Source organism: Sceloporus undulatus, chromosome 2, assembly GCF_019175285.1.
Source record: "Sceloporus undulatus isolate JIND9_A2432 ecotype Alabama chromosome 2, SceUnd_v1.1, whole genome shotgun sequence".
Classification (NCBI taxonomy): domain Eukaryota; kingdom Metazoa; phylum Chordata; class Lepidosauria; order Squamata; family Phrynosomatidae; genus Sceloporus; species Sceloporus undulatus.
The window spans coordinates 152,885,716-152,912,665 of record NC_056523.1 but is presented as its reverse complement, the minus strand read 5'-3'; the positions used below and the strand labels follow the sequence as shown (position 1 = coordinate 152,912,665).

Genomic DNA, 26,950 nt, shown 5'->3' with positions numbered 1-26,950 from the left:
TTCAACTATTTGAATTTGCTCGCACAATATTTGAAGGTAAGACTCACGCACTGTAGTATGAGAAGAGGATTTTTAGTACTTTATTAATAAAATATATTGGGGAACTGTTGCCTGTAGACCTGTCAACAGAAGGCTGTAGCAATGTGTTTGACTTCTGAGTAGGGATGGAAAGGATATATTTTTTAAAAAGCTGAAAAGCACATTTTTCAAGGGCTGAGAAACTTATGAGAAGAAACCTGGACCAATGAAATTCTTTGCAGTTTGGAACTTATTCTGCACAAAAATTGCATGTTTCTTCCATAGAGAACAATTTATTTATTTATTTTGCACAGGAAACATCAATTTCTCTGCAGAAACATTATTTTCTGCACAAAAAATGGTGTAATTGGGGACAGTTTCTGTGCAAAATGTGCCCATGGTTGCTTTACAAAGACAAATGATTTTTTTTTGTTTTGTTTTGTTTTTTGTATGTAGCCAACAGTTTCTTCCATATGGGAAAAAATATATATTGCTCTTCTGTGTTAAACAGCTACATGTGAATTTTGTGCATATGTCATACATTGCAAATAGGCTTAAAACATGATATGGCTTTCAAAGACTTTCTTGCAGCAGGGAGAAAATTGTTAAAATTATTTGCTGCTTCCATCAAGAAAAAAATTGTGAAGAATTACACCCCTACTTCTGAGATAGCGTTCAAAATGTGAATATTGCCTGTTTCAATTAAAACTCCCAGAAATCCATCCTAGGGTATGGGGCAGTCTAAAAATGTAACTTTTCCAAACTCTGTTTTTATATGGGTAGAAAAACCACAAATGCTTGTTGGTTACCAGTTTTTGAAGTTAAATTTTAATTTATAAGAAAAGGCCAGTGACAGCTAAAACATTTTTTTTACTTCCTGTCTATGACTGAATTGGGTTGTCTTTACAAATGAATTGATGCACCCAAACATCAAGCTCATTGAGTTCATTTCTGTATGAGTTTGGGGTCTTCCATATCTGTTCTTCACAAGCTCATCTGACCAGAGGCAAGGGTGATCAGGGTTCACAAGGTGGAGGAGATTGTATTGGTATAAATAAATAAACTCTCCTCTTCCATCTCTCTCTTCTCCCCATATTATCACCCCCCCCACCTCTTTCCTCTCTATTCTCCACCCTCTTTGTATCACTTTTCTCACTTTTTCTCGATTCCACCTTTTCTCTCCCCTCTTGAAATGGATAAGAAACACTAAGATAAGAAACACTAAAGAAGCTCATTGCTATTGTCATTATTGGGTGATCAGGGAAAGATTTTCACATGATGTCATCCACCTACCATACATTTAACATCATGGAATCATGCTAGTGGAATATCTGATTGACAATTAAAAAAAAAGTCAGTGGCTTGCTGATAGCGATTCATTAGCGCTTTTGCAAAAGTGTGAAAGGCAATCACGTTTCAATAGTGCTATTGAGAATTCATCATTAAACCTTCCGGAGAGTAGATCAAGGTTTGATTGGGACCTGATCCCCTCCCACCCTCTCCATTCCCTTCTCCTTTTGTGTCATGTCTTTTAGATTGTAAGCCTAAGGACAGGGAACCGTCTATTATCCCCTCTGTTGTAAACCGATCGGATTCCCAGTGATTGGGTGGCATATAAATACATCCTATTATTATTATTATTATTATTATTATTATTATTGCACTACAATCATTAAAATGGGGCTACTCCGCTTTAACTACTCTGACTGCCTCTGGTTGCATTTTGGGCTTTGTAGTTCAGTGAGGCCTAAGAGCTGTCTGGTTGAATATTCTAAATGCCCATTCCTAAACTACAAGTTCCTGAATGCAACAGGAAGATAATCTCCTAAACTGAATCACCCAGTCTCCCTGTGTGCCTGTTCCTATGTCGCACTTCTGAGGACAAGAGAAGATCCATTTTTCTCTCTGCTAACACAGCCCCTTCTGCTGATGTGTGAAATGTAAAAGTGCTTTTTACTGCTTGTGAATCGCTAATGCCCCGTTATTGCGACCAGTGTGAGAGTAAGCTTTTTAATATCACCATTGTATCGTTCTTGCTTAATAATGTTAGAATAGTGTTATTAAACTATAAATAGCCCTCATGTGATAATCTTCTCATACATTTGAAAAAGGTGAGCACCTACAAGGGAAACTACATCCACACACTGCTTCTTTCTTTACCCATTTGGTATTGACACTCTTAGAACAACAACAACAAAAAAAAAGATCCTGGTTGAACCTGCATTTTCACCCCAAATCAAGCTACTTTTTCTAACACAGTTAAAAGGAAAAAGGGGATAGAATCAAAAGGAACCAGTGTGTAAGGATGTATATGTGAAAAGTAAATAGTAAAAAATAGAATAAGGGAGCACACATCATGTGGATTTTTATCTGCCTCTGCTTTTGTTGGTTCACTTGTATGAGGGGCCCTACATGTATGCTTACACATTCATACCAGGGGTGCATGTACTCTCTCCATTAAGGTTCAATGATGGAGTAAAAATTAGACCTTCAATGCACTCTTCAACTCGCTTTCTGCAAAATTTACAGATTATCTTCATGCTTTATACTCATCTTCTTTCCCCTGAAACATGGATGAAAGACATCATACTATATTCATCCACAGGCACTTTCATTCCATTCTAGAGTATCTGGAATTGGGAATGAGGAAACAGAAAGTTCCTTTTTCTTCAGCCCCTGGGCAAAATGACAGCTGAAACCTTGTTGTACCCAGAGGAATGACTGTGCTCAAAGGCAGAATTTTTGAGCACTGCAGGAATGAACTTTAGGTTGACCAGGAGACATGGGATTTACACATAGCGACAAGCTAGCAGTAACAGTAACTGGAGAAGCTGAGTCCATCTCTTGTGCCCATCTGAAAAACAAAAGAAAACAAAACAACTTTGCACATTTTAATGATCTGGGAGCATTTGGTGACCTGATAGGGGACTGTGGAACTATTAGAAGATATAGAATAGAGGGAAGGTTCTGCAAACTGATTAGCAGTTGGAGGAACAGAAAGGTGATCTCATAATCCCACAGCCAGTAGCAACAGGTCCCCCCCCCAGTAACTTTGCTGTTGCATTTTCCATGAATATGAGAGCTGATGTAGTTTGTAATAAAGATCTTTACTGGGTGAACATGATTATGTGACTCAAGCATTTCTCCCTGTCTGCTTCTTATTCTATTGGCAAAAATACCTTTGCTTCACTTAGTCAATGCAAAATATTCTTTTAATAATTTGACAGATTACAGATTAATTCTGTTCTTTCTAGCCCTTATTCACAGCTAGTTGGAGCTGGTTATGTGCCAAGATGATGTGGTCTCAGTGCTCATAGAAATAGAAAATTGTACTCTCTATATATGCCTCTGGAGGATAAACCACATGTTGTGTGGATAGCTTGGAAGTGAAATAATACTGATTTATCCTGCTTCACAGACTGCACTTTGAATTCGGTTATATAAAGAAAACACAAATATATTCCTAGGAAAAATAGCAGGATCTGCCCATTAAAGCAAGTGATTAATGCTCTGTTGAAAGCCCATTTAAAGGATTGTGCATTAGGAACCAGAGAATGGGAATATGAGAAAGTACGATAATCCACTGTTTTCAAACATGGTGGCTATGTGGCTGCAGAGGGCACTAAAGATCTTTAGGATCCATCAGCCTGAAGAGGAAGTAGCAAGCTTCTTCTTGTGCTTACAAAAATACCCTTTAATCCTTAGAAATAAGAAAGTGGGACCACATCAGATCAAAATGTTATACGACTTCTCCTTTTCTAACCACTAATAACAGGGTGAGCTAATTTATGTTATGATTTGGGGTTTAATTCTTCTATTCCTTAAAATGTCTCAGTCACATGAAATACACTTGCAGTAGCTATTTCCATCTACTTACATACTAACACACACACACACACAGTTTGAAAACATAGACAGGCAGGGTCATAGGAAATGAAAAGTCCATTTGAGAATCACTGTGATTTGGGTCTGTATAATATTTTAATTGTTAAGTTCAAGGAAACCTGGTTTCAAATCCCTGTTCAGCCACTGACAAGCTGGTATCTTTGACTGTCAGTCTCCAGCTGACAAAACAGATATGGTATCAGAGTGTGAAATTAGCTAGCTACAAATAAACAGTTACATGTAGTTAATTGCTACCTTTAATAGTAATGTGACAACCAAATCACATTACAACTGCAGCTTCTTTACATGGGATAATTCCAGTCTTTTCATGATAGAACTATAATTTGCTTAGTTATTATGGTTGTGCAATGTAACCTGACTAAATGGTGGAGGAGGAATATCACATGGATCAAATGCTGACTTGTGCTGTGTTGTGGTGATGACAAGGTGGTCAGGAGGAGAATGTTTTGTACTACTGTCTTGCAACTTGAAAAATCAGGACATAAAAAAAATAACTTAAAATTACTGTTTTAATTACAGTACTTGTAATGAATAGGAAATGAAAGAGTTATTTTTAAAAAAATGTTGATAAGAAAAAACTACTTCACAGACATTGGAACTGTAGCTGTAACTAATTACTTAAAAACTGTGTTTTCTGGAGCTGAGAGTATGTCACTCACCTAAGGTCACTGGATGGGTTTCCATGGCCAAGCAGGCAATCATACTCTTATCTCCAGAGTCACAATCCAACACTTAAATCACTACACCATGCTGGCCCCTACACTACCTTGGCTGTCTTTATTCTTGAGGTGTTCATAATTTGGAAATAGTTTGCCTGTTGCTTTCATAGGCTACATTAGTAAAATGTATTAGGTGCTGTAGGCTACATTTGAGAGGAAGGAACTGGCAAAACCACCTCTTTCTAAGAAAACCCCATGAAATTCATGGAGTCACCATAGGTCAATGGGCAACTTGAAGGTACATACATGCATGAATGCACAATTGATTTTTTTCCACCTTTTCTATGTTCTACCCCTTCATAAACATGATCTTGTAGAGTTAATGGCAGGTAACCAGAAAGATACTGGTAATTTAATACCATTTTGAGTTACTATGAGTGTTGGTGACAAAATCAAGATGGTTTTGTTTGGACTTATGTTAAAAGGCAAACCATTAAAAACAACTCAAAGGAGAAAATCCACCATATCACCATATATATATACACACACACATATACACACACACACACACACACACATATACACATACATACAATGTATCAGGCAAAATCTCAGTTCCATCTTCTCCCTGGAAATCACAGATAGTCTAAGCTAACCATTTCCCTTCTCCTACACACAAAAAAGAACCTCAATGTAAGCTAGCTTATAAAAATAGGAGGTTTTTTTTTCTCTAAGGTACCACATGTTTCTTTTAGATTGCAAGCCAAACAATTGTTATTGCATTTAAATCATGTCCTGACATAAGGCAGCAGTAGTAAACCTGTTGGAAAGAAAGAGAGGTCTTATTGCAGAATTAAATACCACTAAGAAAGTTGCTGCGTGCTTCAGCTTATCACTCCCCAATTGCTGAAAGTGTTTTCAGTAGCTCCTTTTTTCAGGAAAACAAAACATTCAGTTTCTTTCCCCTCCATAATCAACCTGTCTTGCTCAGGAGCAAATGAGCTTTCAGTGAATGGGCCTGCAGCTTGATCAAGCCAGCTACCTGACTGCTGGGCAATTCAGCTGTTGATCATCAAGCAGTTGGCTCCAGCAGCATAAAATTCTCGCTCTGTAGAAGCCAGCATCAGGTCTCCGATGCCCATTGAATACTAATTGACATCTGGGTTGGGTGCTGTTTATTTTTTTCTTTGCAATGGCCATGCAAACACTGGGCATGCCCATGGAGTTTGATTCCCCACTTCCTTTCTCTTGTTATATTATCACTTTCTTTTTCAAAATTAAAATGCGAACAAGACTTAGCAAGCAATAAATCCATCAGCTGCTTGGAGAGGTCTTCATTTCTTTTCTTTTTTCCCCAAAGACTGTTCCTGGAACTTATGACATCTCACTTCTTGATTTTTACCATGAATGTCACATGAATTCTGTATTGCTCTATGATTCATTTGCTCCATTTTATTACTTATGCAAATTCATTAAAAAATTAAAATAAAGCAGTATATTAATACACAAATGCACATTTCCACAAAACATAATTGGTATATATTTGGCATTACTTTATTGCACCTCATTTTTATTGTTAAAAGTGTTTTAGATGGCAGATATATTTTCATTGAATTTTCTCTGTATCGCTGAATAACAGTAGGACCAGATCAAAGTGTTTTTTTAAAAACTAATTTGCCTGACTTTGATCAGATTTGGTATCCAACATTCCCCCCCCCCAGAGAGAGAGAGAGAGAGAGAGAACCACTAAGCAATAAGCAACAATTTTCAGCTTCCTTATAACCATTTACAAGGAAATGGAAAATGGAAAAATTCTTGTCTTCATGGTTAGTATGATCCTATGAATTAAATTTACCATCTCAAGATGGCATTCCACCTAGTGAACCATTGATTTAAGTGCAGCCTTCAGTCTGGCTTTATTTCCATGTAGGATGCCAAATTTCAGTGCTGTTTGCAAATATGAAACCATCCCACTCACAACGTGAGCCTTGATGAATTAGGAAGAGTGGGGAGAAGATCCTGTGGATAAAGATGGCTCAAGAAAGGCAACAAAAGAATGAAAGTAGTGCAATACAATACAATACAGTACCATACAATCAGTCACAGGAACTGATTAAATCTATATAAATATAAATGTAAATATTTGTTTGTTCAAAATCTTAAGTATCTGAAAGTTCTTCACCAATTGCTTCAAAATTTTGACACAACGTTCCATTCGAATACACACATGTTTTTATATAGGTAATATGTTTTTATATAGAGATGTCACAGCTGTAACAGGTAAAATATATTTTTTTAAAAAAAACTTTGCCATCTGCTCAATGTAACAACAACACACCCAAACAGATATGCCATTTCAATTTAAGAGATTGCAATTCCCAATTCGATTGGCGTTTGCAATCACCATCAACAAATCTTAGGACCAATCTTTAGAATTGTGCAGTTTAGATCTACAGTGCTTGTGAGTATACAATATTTTTTTGTTTTTCCATTGTCTGTGTAGATATATGTTGCGTGTTGTAGAGTTGGCAAGCCAGACAATCTCTATATCTAAACAGACAATGGAAAAACAAAAAAATATTATATACTCACAAGCACTGTGAAATTAAATATTTTAGAAACATGCACTTTCTCTTTTCTTTCTTTTCTACTTAACCAGATTGAGCCACAACAATGCATGGCTGGGTACAGCTAGTAAAAAATAAAATGAAATGAAAAAAAAATGAAAAAGAAAAAGAAAAAGAAAAGAAAAGAAAAGAGCTTATAAGGGGAAGGGAGAAGAGGGGGAAAGAAGCAGAGGCATGCCTGCTCACACCATGGGACTGTCTGCATACTGCAGCAGGAAGAAATTATCATATGTGAATCAATAGTGGAAATGTAGCACAATTGAGAGGCATTGATGAGGTTTGCCCATCAATGAAAAGGAGTGCTTCAGGAACAGATGGCAGATGAAGCAGCTACAGGATATACATAGGGTCATGTTATAAGATATGGCTACAGACACTATAATTCTGCTTTGGCAGCTTCATGTGATAAAGTCCCATGATGGGAAGAACACCTGTCTGAAGCTCTGGAGAAATGCAGGTTTGGATGTACCAGTGGTCTGACTCAGTAATATACAAGGCAGCTATAGAACTACTGTCATTACAAATGACTGTTATTAGGTTTTATCCAATTGTCTGCCTTAAATCCAGCTGTTAGTTCTGTAGTAGACAAATTGAACAAATAGTAAGTTAACACTTTTTAAAATGACATTCTATTCCATTATTTGGATGAGTCTACTGGAATGAACACTGCCAGTGAAATAGATTTTCTGCCCTGCCCTGCTGTCCTCTGCAGAGGTTTTGGAGGACCCTTCAGAGCTAATGTAGGCAGGCTGTGAGGAGAAACGGGGGGAGGGGGAGAAAAGCCCTATTACATGAGCAAAGGTTTATTTGCATGATACTGAAAGGTGTTTATTAGAAGAAGAAGAGGAATGTGTGACTGATGTATAACTAATGAGCAAAGTTCTGCATTATGGCAGGACAACACGTGCTGCTTAAAATAGCTAGAAAGGAATAGTTTTGGGGGGTTTTCTCTCTGTAAAATATGAACAATGATATAATGATAAACTTTTGTCACCCGTAAGAGAAACAGTAAGTAAGCTGGTGAACGATGAGCAAATGTAGCTACATATACATTTGGGAATAAGAATTAAACGGTTAAAACAAAGGTTCCATGCCTAAAATGTCTTCGAGGAAGGGCTGGAAGTAAGAGAGGTTTTACACTATGTTGGTAATTTAGGAAGGGCAAGATACAATTGATAGAAAGAGAGGAGGCATTTAAGTGATCTCAAGATTTCTGACTGGTTGGCAATGGCAGAACTGAAGAAATCAACATTACAGTTTGGGTTTATAAAGACAGAAGACTAAGGTCCAGGCTATTCTCCCCATATGAATCAGCTAGAACCCTAAGATCCTCAGAAGAAGGCTTTCTCTCGGCCCTGCCATCATCCCAGACTCGCTTGCTAAGAACACCAGAGAGAGCCTTCCTGGTGGCTGCTCTACCCTGTGAAACTCCCTTCCTTGGGAGGCTAGGCTGGCCCCCTCCCTGCTGGCCTTTCACTGGCAAGCAAAAACATTTTTATTGAAGCAAGCTTTTTAAAATCATGCAAGCTTGGTTTTATTTGTGGGGTGGGAGGGGATGTTGGTTGGTTTAGATTATGTTTTTAACTTGTCTATGCTTTAAATTTTAACCTTCTAGCGTTTAATTAGGTTATTTTAATTGTTTTTAAACATGTTGTTTTAATGTGTTGTATATTGTGAGCCACCTTGGGTCTCCTTTTGGGAGAAAGGCAGGATAGAAGTAAAATGTTAGAAATAAAAAATGATAGAAATAAAAAATACGTAAAGAATTAGTGCTGTACCACTCTACATTTTTCCTGACTATTCTAACTGAATGTGAGAGAAAGCAAAATTGATTGTGGGGTGGGTGGACTGGGAGGAGGAGATCAAATGAAAATCAAATGTTGGTGAAATTTTCATGCATAGGTATGAGGTTCCTCTGCTTGCCTTAGTTATGAGATGGACCAGGCACGCATGTGAGTGTTCGGTCTTTCATTATGCATTCTCTGTAATCTCCCAGGCTTCTTATGACTCAGCTAAATCCCAGAGAAGACTGAGGAGACTGTGGTGAAGAGATGTATAACAGAGAGAAAATGACCATCAGCCTGTGATCTGTGGTATGGAACAGTACAGATTCATGGTAAGAAAAGCTTAAAGGAAAACAATATCAATGTAAAGGAAATTCTGAAGTAGTATGAGTATGGTGCAGAAAACAAGAACCTCTGGTCACTCTTTTGCAAGAGAAGACAACTTTCTCAGAACGGAAAAAATATATATTCAGTATCGATTTCTTCATGTTGTCAACTTGATGAAAAATTCCACAATAAAGTAATGTGAAAACAGAGGAAATAAAACTCAACCAGTCTTTACTTTTGATTTTTCTAGCAATAGGAAGTAAGTAAGAAAATTGATCATACCTTAAAATTTTATCATTTTCTTTTTGCTGTCTGCCTAATTAATAAAAGATGATTTTACAGCATCCTGTTTTAGAAATAATAGAATTAGTATGCTACGCATTAGAACTAAATTGCTCTGTTTGGCATTTAATTGTTTTATGACATTTCTATTATTCTAATCTTGTGCCTAATTTTTTCACTCCTTTATTATGTACAAAAGGTGCTGTCAGAAATTATTTTAATGAAGATAATTTAAATATGAAATGTATAAGAAAATCAATAATAATCTCAATAATCCAAAAATGGAGTTCTAGGTTGTTGGAAATAGGTGGTCCCTTGATGTTAGATCTCCAAATAGGTGTTGCCAGCCACATAATGAATTGTATGAGTACTAACTAAATGAGGTCGGTGAGTCCTGTGGCTAGAAGCATGTTGGATGGACTCATGGAAATCACTACAGCCAAATATTTGTGGTACAGCAGGCATTTCATTCCAGAAAACTGTTACAGACCATAAAAACCTGCATTACATCTTTGATCTCCCTCAAGCAATAAGATTTTCCCCCAAACATTTTACCTGGATCTGGCACCCATGTGAAGATATTGAAAACACATGAAAAGCAAAAGGCAGTTTAATACTTAGAACTATATGTGTGTGTTTGTGCATGTAGAAATGAAGCATTTGGTGACAAGTATATTCCAACACAAAAAGAAATATATCCTTGCTTAGAAGTTTAGCGGTATTAAAGATTTTTCTACAGGCCCACAAGATACACACCTGCAATAAATATTATAAATAAGCAAAGCCCGGAAAAATTACTTTTTTGACCACTGATGTTAGAATCCCCCATGAGTATGACCAATGCTTTGAAAATCTTGAAAATCTCTCATTTCCATTTAAATTTTACACACACAAAGATTGATATGCTTATTTTGAGATAAAATAAGTCTTAAAATATAATGTTTTAGAAAACATTTTGATATATGTATTTTGATTGAGTGATAATTGATTTGAAACATTTGAAGAAGTGAAAAATCTGATAATGAACTACAGTCCAATCTGATCATCAGACCAGCTCAGTTCATAAAAGAACTGGAAACATCAAATCATGCAAGAATTCCCAAACAAATCTTTATTGTAGCAAAGGCTGTGGTGTCTGCCTTCACTAATTAGTCCATGAAATTCACAGAGTATGGGTTTTAAATTAAACAATGCAAGTAGTTAGCTCACCATCTAAAATTTCGATCAATGCTACATTATGCCACAACTCAGACTCCTTAATCCTGGCTACTTAGACCCAAGTACCATCTAAACATATGGTACAATGTAAAAAGGTCTGCCTCTATCCTGAGAAAAAGCAGACTGTCTTCACGTAGGTTTTAAGGACAAATAGAAAAAATGTTGGACAGTATTATTACTAAGTTTAACAAGAATGTGTGTGTGTGTGTGTGTGTGTGTGTATTCCACACACACATGCATATATCAATAATATATTTACTGTTCAGTGAATTCAAGAGTTTATGCTGTCAACTCTAGGTTGATCAAATCTTTTTCTTTTAAATTTCTATTAGATGTATCAAACTTTCTATTTGTCTCAACTCATCTTTTAAAGATAACTCTAGTCTTTAAACAGGATGGAAGCCTCTTCCAGGACATACTGGAAACCTTCTTTGTGGTTCTCCAACAAACAGGCAGTTCTGGGTTGGGCCAGAAATTACATTGCAAATATTTTCACAAAATTAAGGATGAGCAAAGTGGCATTTGGGCCAGTACAATTAATTAGACAGACTTACACCCATGTTTAATTTGGATTCATCTCGTTGTTTTTTCTGAACATCCTTCCCAACTCTAAGTGAAATTGGGACCAAGACTACCATAGCATCATAGATGTAAAAATATCTCCCCAAAACCCAAGTACTTTAAATTGTTCTTCGTGTCCTTTGTTACATTTCTGAATCTCAAGTAGAATATTACAGACTGACTAAAACAGAATTTCCCAGTATGACAGAAGTGTTAGACAACAGACTCCATCATCCACAGCCTATGATGAAACACAATAAAAACATTGGTAGACTGGGCAAAAAGGATCTGTGAACCCCATTTCCTAGAAGATGAATTGCAGCACCTGAACTGGGTTTTGCAGGCTAATGGTTACTCCACCTCAGACATCAAAAGGGCTGCCAGGCCCAGAAAAACCCAAAGGAGTAAAGACCAACAACAACCCAAAGGGAAGGTATTTTTACTACATATCAAAGAAGTTACAGACAGAATAGGGAAACTGGTGAGGAAACACAACCTCCAGACAATCTATAAATCAACAAAGAGAATCCAGTAAATGCTGTGCTCAGCGAAGGACAGAGAAACTCTCACATAGCCACAGGAGTTTACTGCATACCATGCAGCTGCAGACATATCTACATAGGGACCACCAAACGCAGTGTCCAAACATGAATCAAGGAACATGAGAGACACTGCAGACTGAGAACCTTACTGCACAGGCTCCAGGCAAAGGACAAGAACGGCCCAAAAGGGGCTGGGAAGGGAACAGAATGAGTGGGGGGTGCATTTTGCTGCACACAAAAGTCCCTCACTCGTTCCATTCCCTTCCCTTCCGTTCCCAATCCGTCCCAGAGGAAGCAATTTTTTTTTAACTGTTCTGAGCAGTTCTGAAAAATTGGATCCTCTGGGATGGATTGGGAAGGGAAGGGAATGGAACAAGTGAAGGACTTCTTTGTGCAATAAAATGCGTCCTCCACACATTCCCCACTCATTCCCAGCCCCTTTCGTTCAGTTCTCGTCCCGTGCCTGGAGCCCCTGTGTGATAAGTTCCTGAGTCAGTCAAAAAAATTGGCAGTAGCAGAACATGTTGTAAACCATCCTGGGCATAAAATGCTGTTTGAAAACACTGAAATCCACAAACACCTGGGAACATCAACAGGAAATAAGAAACCCTTCAAGTAAACAAAGTTTGGCTACCAGTCCTGAAAAACACCAAAATTAAGACCCAGCAAAATGCAAATGAAAACCACCCAGAGTCAGGGTTTTTCCCAGTAGACAATGGACCACTAATTAAGCAGACACAAATCCTCTTTTCATATCCTCCCACCCTGAGGCCTTGCCACCAACAACATAACAATACACAGATTAACATGGAAATCACTCCTCCCAACCTAGAGTCACAAAGTGTGTGTGTGTGTGTGTGTGTGTGTGTGTCGCACTCACTTCCATGCCAGCATTCTCTGAAGATGCCAGCTATAGATGATGGTGAAATGTTAGGAACACACTCTTCTAGAACATGGCCACATAGTCCACCAAAAATCACAAAAAACTATGGATGCCAGCCATGAAAGCCTTTGATTTCACATTGGTATTATTGTTGTTGTTGTCATTATATTTTTATTTCCACCTCACCTTTTCCCTAAATTGGGATTCAAAGCAGTTTACAACCATTAAAAATATATTTTTTAAAATTCACCAGATACAAAAGTTAAAACACAATTAATCAGGAAAAAAATAAAACCATGTTAAAACATATCATTGAAACACACAAACACCAGCACAACAATTAGCAATGTCCAGCACACTGTGTAAGATGGGTCTTATATAATAATTCATCAAATGCCTGTTGGAATAGAAAGGTCTTTGCTCAACTGAGAAAAGAAAGTAGGGACGAATGCCAATCTAACTTCTCTGGTAAGGGAGTCCAGAGTCCTAGGGGCAACCCCACTTAGATGACCCTTTTCCATGTTCCCATCAGTTGGGCCTTTGAGGGAAGAGGGACAGAGTGGGACTGTGCTTCTTCTGCAGATCTCAGACCACAGGCTGATTCATAAGTGAGAACATGGTACTTTACATAACCGGGGTCTGAGCTGTGCAGGGCTTTAAAGATCATAACCAGCACTTTGAATATATGCCAACACAACTGAGGGGTACTGGGTTTGGAGAGGCTGAAGTAAGACATGGACCAGTGGCTGCCATTTCAGTGGTGCAATAAATCTACTTTGGGCTTTATTCCAGATTTAACAAAGCTATTCAGGGAGCAGAACCTATTTGGAAGATAGAATATGAGCACCTTGGATAGCTCCTTTGGAGTCTGGAATAAAGAGCAAAGGAGTTTCACTGCACCTCCACACTGAAGAATTCATTCAAAACACACAGCACAAATAATCCTGTTTGAGACCACTTTAACTGCCCTGACTCAGTGCTAGCATATTCTGGGAACTGTAGTTTATTGTGGCACCAGAGCCTTCTGATAGAAAAGGTTAATGTCTCACAAAACTACAGTTCCCAGAATACCCTAGCAATGAGCAAGGGCAGTTAAAGCGGTCTCAAACTGGATTATTTTTTCAATGTGTTTTGGAACATGGTTTCTTAAACACTGTCACAGTAAGCGTCCATAAAAGAACAACTAGCCACAGTTAGTGGTAAAATGAAAGTAAAAAATATACACATTCCTCTTTTAATATTATGATTATTCAGGATATGATTGCAATAACTCATTTCATGACAGTTCAGAGGTCTTAGACATGTTCAGGGTTCAGTTCTTCTCTTTTGTGCAGGAGATTGACATGTAATATCACAAAATGTTTTCAAACTGTCCTCCTTGCAAAAAATAGTTAGCAGACATTCGAAGTCCTTTCATATGTAAAAAAAAGAACAGGGTTCATTTTTAATCTATAAGACATAGAGGGGAATATTCCTTATGTTGAAGCTCAAATTATCATTGCTCTGGAGGGTACTGCTGGAGATGGATAGGGAGACAAAGGCAAAATGGGTGGCATTTTGCAAGGGTGTATTTTTCTCTCCTCCCTTCCTTTCTTGCAACACCTCATCACTGCCCAGCTATATTTTCTACGTTCACCTCTGTCCATTTCATCTTTCCAACCATTCCACTACTTTCACCAACTCAGGATCACTGGTCATGTTGGCTGGAGGATTCTGAGAGCTGTGATTCAAAAAGGTTTGCTGAACTCTGCTCAGAAAGATGTGTCAGGTGCAGCCCCTCTTTAACAGGGAAACTATGACCCCTGTTACCTACAGTCTGAAGCATCCAGAGTAGAACATGAAATCACACACTACCCTTTCAAAGATAAAAACAAGAAGCCTCTGTAAATATTTCCAGCTCATTCATGGTAACCAGACACATGTGTCTAATGCAATCTTGCATTCATTCTGGAAGATTTTCTGCCTTTGTTAAACCTCTGAAGAAAGTTTCCACAGCTGGGAAAGGCCTTCTGATGTGCTCTCTAGAGTCAGCCTAGCAAAGGCTATGTTGGTACCTTCTGTATGGGAAATAGAAACAACAAGGTACCAACGGCATACTTTCCTAGGCTGACTCTAGAGCTCTAAAGGTGTCATGAGCAGAGGAATCTTATGGGATACCTTATGATGATAAATGTGGGGCTATTATTCTAATGCCTCCCTCAGAGAACCTGCTATAACCACAACTATGAAACATCAGCTACTGAGTGCCCCATCATTTTGTAAGGCTGGGATCAAGGAATAATTTCAGAGTCAACTTATTGTACAGTCAAGGGTAAACCTCTGTGTTGTTAGTACCCAAATTCCCTCAAGTCTGAGATGAACTCAAGCATGCAAAGTCCATCCTTAAGAGAAGCGCCCAAGAGACCCATTTAGAATCTTCCATATCCTTCTGCTTTTCCTTTACTGGATGTCTGCAAACGTGTGCTGCATGTTTATCCAACTGAAACATCTTTGCTTAGCTTTGTTGACTTAAGAAACCACATGTGTCACCAAAAATATGCCTGGAAGAAATATCTTTTTGTTTCTTCATGTTCTTGTGGCATGTAGTTTTCATTAGAGCTGTTGACTAATTGTCATCATTTTAAAATAAGATAAATCACAAGCTGAAAAGTCTTCCCTGCATGCATACTGTGCTTTTTCACCAGCCAGTGAACAATAATTCAATCCTTTCAGCAAGGCCTGATATCCAGAAACATGTACGTTTAAAACATATGAATGTTTTTCAGTGATGTCTTCTTTTGCATTTGGTCTGCTCTGCCAGATAGGAAAAGGAAAACCATTCTTCACAGTGATGGGTGAACTCCATCTACCACTAGTCGATGGCTGGTTTCAAGAACAAGCCTGATTAAAATGAATTATTCAGAAGTATTTCCACAGGACATCTAAGGTAATTTGTTTTAATTTGGTCCCAGTCTCAATCTGGCATTTGTGAAGATATCAGTAGGAGCACAATGAACTTCCCTTCCTTCAGTCTTTCTTACCACACTCTTCCTTTCTGAGGCTTACCATTGAGAAACCACAGTTGCATAGCTGGCTTGTGACAAATCTGTGCCACCAGACTCAGATCTGGCTGCTACCATGGCCATGCACAGCTTGAGTAGACTCTTAGAAATCTACACCTTCTCCCTCCTTCTTTTGGCTTAATGGTTGCTAATAATTAGTTTTACTGCCTATCCTTGATAAGCCAAGCAGAATGTGGTAGGAAAAGGTGAGTTTTTAAAATCCATTTTAATAGTGGGTTTGGGCTGCTTGATGACCTGTGGGTGTTTGTTCCTTCCTTGCTTCAACACCTGCCTCAGAGGAGCGAGAGGCAGAGGACGCCGAGCAACACCAGTAGCAGCCCTGCTCCAGAGGAGACTCCCAAGACACCTGTGGACTTCTGGGGCTACAAAAGGCCCTCTTACTCTTATGTTTTATAGTTGGTTTTAAAGTATTTAATGAAGAATATGTTGCCCTTTAACAATGTCCAAAATCTATGACTGAGGCAGCCATCAAACTCTGCCTTTTAATTGTAGGGCTGACTATGGTTGAACTGCAGCTTCCCTTAGTAGATTTATCTATGTTTGCCAGGGCTGGTGAGAGTTGCAGTTTAATAACATCGGCAGGAACTCATATTCCATGCACCTGGCTAGACTGCTTAGCTTGCAGCCGGTATTTTTCTTTTCCATCCTCTACCTCCCATCAGTGAAGGTAGAGGAAAATGTAGTGCTTCTCTGATGGGGCCTTCTGGTGAGGGGGAAGGAATGAATGTTGTGGCAAAACTGAGGGGCCATTTTCACATATTTCTCATTCTGACACATATTTGAGACATTTATGTTTGGTACATGGAACATTCATCAAAACCACTTTCATCACATTCAGAATATACAGTGTCTTCATGCCAAGTCTCCAGGTGCATCAGTTTTATTTCACTTCATTTGGGATCAACAAGTCATAAGATATTCAAGACAGCGATGTAAATCTTCATCTAAATGCAGGCATGAATTTACAATTTCATAGGTTTTCTCACCAATTAGTGAAATTACAAGAGTTTTTGCACATTTGTTTCATAATTTTTCACACTTCAGGAGTTTTGTGCAAAAAAATGCACAAAAATTTGTTTTGAGCAAAACCCTTTCCCTCCTTCTAAAAGCACATTTTGTTGTGTAAAATATAGTGTTTTGTACAAATTAAAGCTTGAACAAAAATCACATTTTTTCATCTTTGCATATTTGGGGGGAGGGGAGTGTAAAACAGTGATCTCATCTGTACTGCAGAAATAATGCAACGTGACATTGTTTCAACTATCATGGCTCAATGCAATGGAATTACGGGATTTGTAGTTTTGTGAGATATTTACCTTTTCTATCAGAGTGCTCTGGCACTACAACAAATGACACACCCCAGAATTTCATAACATTGAGCCATGACAGTTAAAGCAACACTAAACTGCATTATTTCTGCAGTTTATATGCAGTCAAAGAGGGGTGGCCTGTAGCCAGCTCCAGCTGCGCCGGATTGGGACCACGGCAACTGAACAGTGCAACCCTGATCTTGCCTTTCCAGGGCACAAAAAGGAGCCACACAAGTGGCTCCTTTTTGTGCCCTGGAAAAGGTGTGATAGCCACAGCCCCACAGCTTTGAGGCGCTCCTTTGGCACTGCATCATGTAAATACATTGCCAGAGGAGCGCCATGATGCTGTGTGGAGCCGCATGTTGTGTCATGCCATCATGGGGGTGGAGTCAGAGCATGCATCGTATGGATGCCACACTCCAACTGCACCCCTAGGCTGGCCTTAATGGCCGGTCTGCACAGCCCCATAGTCACTAAATGCACAAAATATCACAGCAGCTGAACATTTTCTTGATGAGAGTATCAAGACATCTTTTTTCATAAGGACTGAAAAGAAATTCAAATAATTTTTACATACAGCCCTAATCCAAGATGCCAGTTTTGAAGAAAATGATCTATTCTCTGCTTCCTTCCTTTTCATTTACCTACAAACTCATTATATTTAACTCATTGGTACCCTTTTCAGTTTATACATTTCTATTTGATTTAAATTAAACAACCTCCATCAAAGAAAACAAAACTGTTATATTCCATAAGTCCATTTTAGGGGGGTACGTGACTGGAGGATCATAACTAAGGAGTTACCTCAAAGTTCAAATTACCTCCAGTTTTGTAAGGGATCAGACTGACTAGTTCTTAACCTGCTAACACTTTGCAGATTCTTATTCTAAGTGGCATTCATTTTGGGTGTATTATGTGATTTTCAAGCATAGTGTCACTGTCAACATAGCCTGAACCCATCAAGTGTATGTAACATTGATACAGGATTCTACTAAGGGACCTAGCTGCTTTTAAAGCCTGCATAAAATCAAATATTATCTTAAGTAATCCTAATCAAATTAATCTTCAACTCACCCTTTGCTCCATTCAACCTATGACTTCATTCTGAGTTGCCCTAACTATGACCTGAATTTCATTTTCTTCTCATTAGAAATAGCAACTTACCTTGTTAAAAAAAAGGGAGAGATAACCTTCAAATTACCCTTAAAAGATGCCTTTTTTTCTTCAAGGCATTCTATGGTGATAGCATGAGAATAGATCAGTTAATGGGGATGGCTTCATAGTGAAATGTATTTATGTTTGTTAATAATTTTAATTTGAACATTACTCAGAGAGAGATGGTTACACTATGTAACAAGTACAGAGGTAATGGACTGACTGGATGCTTGATTGTATTGCTCCTAAGAGTGCTAAGACATATAATCTTTTAGCATTCTTAGCAGAAGACTCTACAGAACAATTAAATCTGAGAATGTAAGCACTTCTGTGCAATCTTCATTAACTCATCCCTAGTTTCTATTTTGTTCAGCATCAAGTCATATGGCTCTGTTAGCATGTGATTGTTTTAATACATTTTGTGGAACAGGCATTTGGCATGATATTCTAAACTCAATGAAAGGATAGTGATCAGGAGCTGGGGAAAGGAGTTCCTTCTTAACCAATTTTCATACCTGGGCATTCAAGAAAAGTTTGGCCTGGGCATTCAAGAAATGTTTGAACATGTAAAGAAAGAGATCTATGCTAATCTTGCATTGCTTGGAAAGTCAGCATTGCTCTCTTTGCATGGAGATTTCAAATATGACAGTGTAGCCACTCCACATGATCAAAATGTCTGATATGTCAGGGGTTGCCTATGTGGTGATAGATATAATTATAAGGTTCAAGCATTTCATAAAGAAAGCAACAACAGAATGGAATAAGGCTACCCTACTACTTCTGCTCATGTGCTCTATATAACCCCATCATGAAAGCATGAGCAAGGCTATGATCAGACCATTTACTGGTGTGGTTTTGTATGGTAAAGATGAGGGACTCTGTAAGTTCTCCTAGGCTGCTACCACACTGCAGAATTAATACAATTTGACACCGTTTTAATTGCCATGGCTTCATCATGTGGAATCCCAGGATTTGTAGTTTGTTGTGGTACTAGAGCTCTCTGACATCAGCGCTGTGTAAATCTACAGCACTATATAAATAAAGTATAATAATAATAAGGCTAAATATCTCACAAATCTACAATTTCTAGAATTCCATAGCACTGAGTCATGGTAGCTAAAGCAATGTCAAACTGCATTATTTCTGCAGTGTAGATGCAACCCTATAGACCTACTGTATCTTACTCATGGTAGCTCACCTTTGGGTATTAAACATATTTGATTATGTTTATTTATTCATTTGGAATTATTTATTTGTGTTTTCAAGGCAAAATTTTATGTAAGCAAAACATAACAAATTCACAAAATTACTAAAAGCTTAGAAATTACCTCCACAATCTATGGCTGTGCCCCAATCAAGGCTGTGCCAAAGATTTAAGGCATAAGACATGGGAAACAAAAGGATAAAATTCCCTATTTTCATAAAATAAAATCTAAGAACTGGGAATGGGGCAATCTATCAGTTTCACTTCTTTGTACGTGCATTTTTTTCAAACCTTAAAATCTCCAAATTTGTGTATTGTAACTTTGTTTTTCACTATTCCTAAAAGCTACTATTGGATTTTTTATATACTGTAAATCTTATAAGCCTATCAGGATAACCTGAGATATGACACCATCAGGACATGTCATTTGCACTTTATTTATGCTATTGTCCAACTTATATTTTCTGTGTATTTTTTCCAATTATGCACAATTGTAGTCATTTACATTTTAAAATAGGTGCTTCGTTTATTTCTTGATGTGTTTGTGTCTCTCTCTGTTTGTGCCTTCAAGTGGTCTGTCGACATTATATTCCATAGGGTTTTTTTTTTCAGGCAAGGAATATTCAGAGGTGGTTTTGCCGGTTCCTTCTTCTGAACCTGGCATTCAGTTGCAGTCCTCCATCCAAGTAATAACCAGAGCTGACCCTGTTTAGCTTCTGAGATCAGATGACATGCTCTATAAGTCTTGCAAATATGCAAATGTTTAAGGAATTGCGAGGATTTTTTCACAACACATCTTGATAAATGCTTTCAAAACAGTGGAGCAATATTTTTCCCCTTCCCTTTAGGTTGCAGTCCATATTTACAAACTTCCACTGGATTTCCCTTCCATCTTAAAATAATACAAACCTCTCTTTTAGGAAACTAGACAACTCACTAAGGTCTGTTTGCTGGAAGAGGAAGGCACTCATTTCAGCAAAAAGCCTGAAAAGTAAAACTAACTGATGATAGTTTCCAGTCACTTAGCAGCACTTATTAATATGCATGGGATACTCCTGTGACTTTGCCACTCAACACCACTGTCTGTAAATCTACTGTCACATTCATCTCTACAAATCTGTAAACTAGTTTAATGCCCTCCCCAGCCCCACTGGTCTGTCTTTCAGCATTAATGCACCATTTAATATACTCTAGAGGAACACATACTTTTCCTTTTATTATCCATCCTGTTTGCACATTTTTCAAAAACTCCAAGAGAGGTTTTAATGGAATTGATACAGCACCAGGAGGACCTCACTGGGAGATGTGAGACAGAAAAGACAGAAACTGAAAAAGCTGAACTTCCAAATATGTCATATATCAAGAAAGCAAGACCAATTAAAGTGGTCAGATTTTCTGCTCAAGTAGCTGTAACATCATCAGGATTTCCTACTGAGTGTACCATTTGGAAAAGGTGTATGGAATCAGAGCAGTGGTGGGGCTGGCGGAATGTGTTTTTCCATGGGTAGAAAGTAATCTACCACTCCTGAGTATGCTTTACCAACACCAACTGCAAAAACACCCATGCTGCCAGCTTAACTTTAAGGATAAAATTGTAAACTGTGTTTAAAGTGGGAGAAACCACCCCATCAGTTAAAGAAAGATTTTAGGGATGTAACTTGACTTATGTTCTGTCATAGTAATACCAGCAGATTTGATCATTAATAATATTTTGCATGGTCATTTTGCTTTTTTGGGGCCAGTCAGATGTTAGCCAAAAGAGTCAAACCTAGTTCTGGCTTCCCCACTTGCAGCATCTTATTGGAAGCACAAAGAATCTCTGTGAAAACACCTCCTGTTTACTAAGCCAGACAGATAACATTTCTGCCAGCAAGCTCTGGCTCAACATGGTCTCAGTTGTGAACTAGACAGAGTTGATAGAATTAACCATCAGTGATATTTAATTTCTCTAGACACTGCTGGTTGAAACTGCCTGTTTCAACATGGTTAAAAAGAGCAAAGTGAAAGGAACATCAGATTGCTATGGGGCACAATAAACTTCAATGAGCTGGGGGAGCCAAAATATTAAAGAAATATGTATTAATAGCAAATTACTTTTATTAGATTCATATTAACAGTAAAGCCCTAAACAAGTAAGTACCATGCATTTAATAGGAGTTCTGGCATTGCAATGCTGTAATCTGGCAATAACTCACACTGACCTCAGTTGGAATTATCTTTCAACAGGCCTGTACAGGCCTGTACTGTTGGTGTATGTAGCTCATTCTCTTTTCACTTCATTTCCTTTTTATCATTCCATACATGTTTTCATATAAGAATGATCTCATGCATAAATATTTTTTGTGTGCTTCTCCACCTAAGTGGCTGCACAGGATGAATATAGTCTTAAAACCATAGAGTTGTAAGAGACCACAAGGACCATCCAGACCAACCCACTGTCATGCAGGAACACACAATCAAAGCACCCCAACAGAGGGCCATCCAGCCTCTGTTTAAAATCCTACAAACAAATAGACTCCACCACACTCTGAAGGAGTGTGTTCCACTGTCGAACAGCTCTTACTGTCAGAAAGTCTTTCCTAATGTTTAGGTGAGATCTCTTTCCTGTAGCTTGCATCCATTATTCTGTGTTATAGTCTCTATAGCAGCAGAAAACAAGCTTGTTCCATCCTCAGTGTGACACCCCTTCAAGTAAACAGGGCTATCATATCACCTGTTAACCATCTTCTTCAGGCTAAACATACCCCGCTCCCTAAGTCTCTCCTCATTAGGCATGGTTTCCATATTCTTTACCATATTGGTCACCCTCCCCTGGACACACCCTAGTTTCTCAACATCTTTTTTGTACTGTGGTTCCCCAAAAGGATGTTGAGAAACTGGAACATGTTCAGAGGATGTCTTCAATTATTACTGACTTTCTATAAGTATTGTATTCTGAGAAGGGAACTAACTGGTTAACATTTAAAACATGACCAGTTAAGATGGGCGTTTTCTTTAAAAAAAAAAAAAGTGGTGCAATTAATAAACTGATTTTTAACTAATAACAATAGATTTATTTTGCAACTCCAGCATTACTTTCATTATAAGAATCATAGAGTAAAAAGGGATTGCAAAGGCAATCTGGTCCATGTCAGGGATGATGGGAGTTGTGGCTCTTCACCTGGCCTGGAACTCACCACCTGGTTGTGCACCACGCTGACCAGTTTTGGCCAGTTGTTGTATCTTTGCAAGAGTTGCAGAGAACAGGCTGAAGACCCCGACAAACTCTCCAAACCTTCTCACTCTTGCCTCCACAGAAGTCTTCACCCTTCTTCACCAGGGTCCTGCTGGTTCTTGTAGCTTCACCCAAGACACCAGACAACTCAGTAGTCTTATATAAAAGATCTACTTTTATTCTACTATATACAGCTCCAAACAATACTCAACTCCTCACTCTACAACCACTACTCCAACCCACACAACAATCCACTACAACCCACAAAATGCATTGGGATGTATAGTCCTTATTATAGCCATATCATGGCACCACCTACTGTGGTCTGTTTCCACCCAGTAGGCGTGTACATCATTCCCATTGGTTCTCTTTGTTCATCCCACAATTAATGATTTCATCATCTCAGCCTTGACCACTTTACAATTGTCAGGTGTGTTCAATTATCCACTTTGCAATTCTTGTCCTTGGCATTCAGCACTTGTTAATTGTCTTACCATTCACACCTGTGTGGTTCTCTATTGGCTTCTGCTGAGTCACTCTGACTCTCACATACATCTTTTATTTCACTTACTGTATGTCCCATGTTGCTTTTTCCATGCAGGTATACACAATTAAAGTGTTCCAAAAAGAAGCCAACCCAACCTCTGTTTAAAGACCTGCAAAGAAGGAGAGTCCACCACCCTGCAAGGCAGTCAGTTTCACAGTTGAACAACTCTAATGCTAAAGTGGTTCTTCCTAATGTTTAAGGTGGAATCTGTTTTCACCATAAATCAGAAATGATTTGAATGCACACAACAACAAACCAAATTCAAAATATAGCTATTCAACCTCTTTTTAAAGCCTTCCAGAAAGGAAAATCCACCACCCCAGAGGCAGTCTATTCTATCACTGAATAACTCCACAGATTAAGTTACTAATGTTGCATATGCACTGCAGAAATAATCCGGTCGGATCCCACTTTAATAACCATGACTCCATGCTATGGCATTCTAAATTCCCAGAAGTTCATAGCATGGAGCCATGGCCATTAACGTGGGGTCAAATCAGATTATTTCTGCAGTGTGGATGCCACCTAAGACATAAATTAACTGAAAGAGACAGCAAAGAGACAGCTAATGTTATGACAGTTTAGATTATTCCAAAATTGCAAGATTTTAATCTAAGGACATCTTGGAAAGTGTGTAACTGATAAGTTGTTTTATGTATGTATGTATTTATTTATTTAGCTTATTAACAATCAGCTAATGTTCTAACCCCTTTCTGCTCAGTGGGGAGTGCAGAGGATGCAGACTGTACAGGATGACACTATGACAGTGGATGACACCAGGCAGCAGCAAGGCATCTCAAAGTCTCTATTCTGGATAAAAAATGGGGGGAGGATGAGAATAGGATGGAAGCTGCAGACCTTTCTTTCTGCTCCCCCACTCTGCACCCTCCCCTTCTAATCTATTTGACTCCTTTCCACCACTATTCTCTGGGGGATGGGGTGCTGTTAGCTGTCTTTGCTTGACAGTAGAGATCTTTTGTAATTAAAAACTGTTCTTGCTCTTTTGGTTTGGGGAATGGTAGTGGCGGGATGCTGGGTGAGACCCTCCTCCCTATTTGCACCTCTACCCCAGGTGGTCAATTAGGGTGACACCATGAGCTACTGCACTGGGTGACCCCAACCCCAGTGATGACACTGTTTGTATTAACTCTCTTCCTTTGATCACACCATGTGCTGGTGGTATCAAGTAAACTGAAAAGGTCTGACAAATGTTGGATAATGTGTCCACAATGATTTGACAATTTAAGAAAAGCCATTAAGGATTAAGCTGTTACCACGTTGTAGATAGGGCTAGAAGGTGGCAAGTCAAAGGAAGTCCATGACAGGAAAGGGAAGCTACAGAATTTGTGTCACTCAGATGAGTGGGGAGAGTGTTGGTAACCTTTTATTAGGATTACGAGATCAGCAATTGTTTACTCATTTTAAAATATCTTCTTTGTGGAGTTTGAAAGTTTTAATATATTTTTTTCCTTGGACCACAGCTTGATGGTGATTCAGAGTTTAGATATTTGCAGTGAGCATCTCTCAGGTTCAGCTTCTGCTTGAAGTTAGGTGATGAATTTGCAACATATTAGTTTATATCCTAGTGTATTCTCTATCACTAAATATTTGAAAAGATTCAGTTTCTAGGATGGAAATCCATTTAGTAATAAACCACAGTCCTAATATAGGAGAGAGGTTCAGGCAATAAGCTACAAGTGCTTCTTTCAGTGCAACCAGAACCACAACAGAACTACTCCAGAGTTTGAACATAATTTGAAATGGATCTCTTTCAGTATCCCCATCTCAGTACCTGGCATAAGAAATCACTGCTGGCCATTTTTCACTCATTAATTGGTTAATGCAGAAAGAGCAAGTTCTAAAGAGAAACGTAACACGGGATACATTAGATGTGATTTATTGAAACATTGTATACATTGCTTTTCTGTTCATCATCATCTTTCCAAATAATGTGCATAACCCGCAACCTAAAAACAAAACAGAAACAAAATTTATTTGGTTTATGTAACACCAGAATATGACAAAAAGTTTGTTTCTATCAGAAGCACAGATGAAGGCACCTTGAATTTTCCTGGAAGGGAGTTCACCAGTCAAGGTGATGCTTCAAATAAAGCCCTTTTTCATATACTCAGTTATCTAGCCTTTGTGGTGGAAAGATCTACAACACACATGTCTGCTGAAGATCTCAAATTCTAACAGGCTTATATGGAAGGAAGCCATATTTCAGATATCCTGGTCACACAAGTTCCATGAATGATAACACTACCTGGGGAATGGGTAATAGTATAAACTTCCCAACTCACTGAAAACATTTTTGGTTCAAATTTTGTTTCTGCTATGTTCACTAAGAGACATTCTTCAAACTCAGATCCTAATTGCCAATATCATGATATTAATACCAGTGCACTTTGCACTGTTGCTGTAAAGATTACAGAGATCAGATAGGTGATGTGCATTGAACATGCTCTACAATTGTAGGCAAAGCTTGGAACCCTGGACTAAATTCATTTGCTAAACCCGAATACAATAGATCAATTGGACATACCTAAATGTTGGTTTACAATTCAGCAGTTGATTGAATGAGAGTCAATTTGGTGTAGTGATCTGAGTGTTGGGCTACAACACTGGGAGATCAGGGTTTGAATTCCCTTTTGGCCACAGAATCCTAATGAGAGAGATCTTGGGAAACTCACATTCTCTCATCATCAGTGGAATACAAGGCCAAATTGTATTCTGCCAAGAAACCCCTGCTAGTTTTGCCTGAAGGCACAGAACAACAACTTAGTTGATTGAATGGATCTATAACTAGGATTAGCTAACCAAGGTAATTGTTTGTTCAAGTTTCTGAAATAAAGGTATCATTCTTATTGCATTTTCAGAGCATAACCAGTGAGTGACTATCTACTTCTCCCCCAGCTAATACCTGGACAGCTCCTTCTATTGAAGTTTGAAGCTCCTGAGTCACATCATTGTGGTACTTAAGTCCATTTCTTTAAGGTAAGTTATTGGTCCAGATTCAATGAATGATTATTTGCTGTGGGAGCACTGTTCCTGTATTATTCATGCCATTCTGCTTACAGCTAGATTTATGTGTCAGGAAAAACATACAAACGGAATCAGATTTATTTGATTTGTGTCTTGTAGGTACTGCCCTTTGGCTCCATTTTTGTATGTATATTTAAGCCTGATGTATCAGCTCTTTTTTTTTTTTTTGTCAAATATTTCTTACTCAATGTTTGCAAAGTTTGCAAGGTTACAAGATCTGTATGATTATGAGTTACAGTATATACTGAACAGATCTATTTTCCTGTTTCCTCCCCTGTACAAGTTAAAAATATAATTACCATTTGCAAATATTAAGGCATAAATCAGTTGTTACTTCCAAATATAATAGTCCTACTGAATCAATGAAAATTTGGGAAGTTAATACATGTAAATTCCATTGATTCAATGGGTTTAATCTATCTGGGAATGAATGTTGAAGGCAAAGAGGTTATTCTGAGCCATGCTTATTTGTGATTACAGCACATTTTCTTTTTTAAAAAGTACTTATTTGTCCCAAATATATTTAAGATACCAAAATTAATACATTATTTCATATTTTAAATACTGGTCTTTTCCCACCATCTGTTCTGAAAACTTTGAATATTA

The 26,950-nt window shown here is 38.1% G+C and overlaps 1 long non-coding RNA gene across 1 annotated transcript in view; it reads left to right on the top strand.

Moving 5' to 3' along the window:
- LOC121924096 overlaps window positions 1–26,290 on the top strand; it is a 56,603-nt gene extending 30,313 nt beyond the window's left edge. The window contains exons 2-4 of the long non-coding RNA XR_006102523.1: window positions 9,207–9,326; window positions 15,608–15,733; window positions 26,179–26,290. This is a non-coding gene — a long non-coding RNA (uncharacterized LOC121924096). The remainder of the gene's footprint in view (window positions 1–9,206; window positions 9,327–15,607; window positions 15,734–26,178) is intronic.
- Window positions 26,291–26,950: the final 660 nt, after the last annotated feature.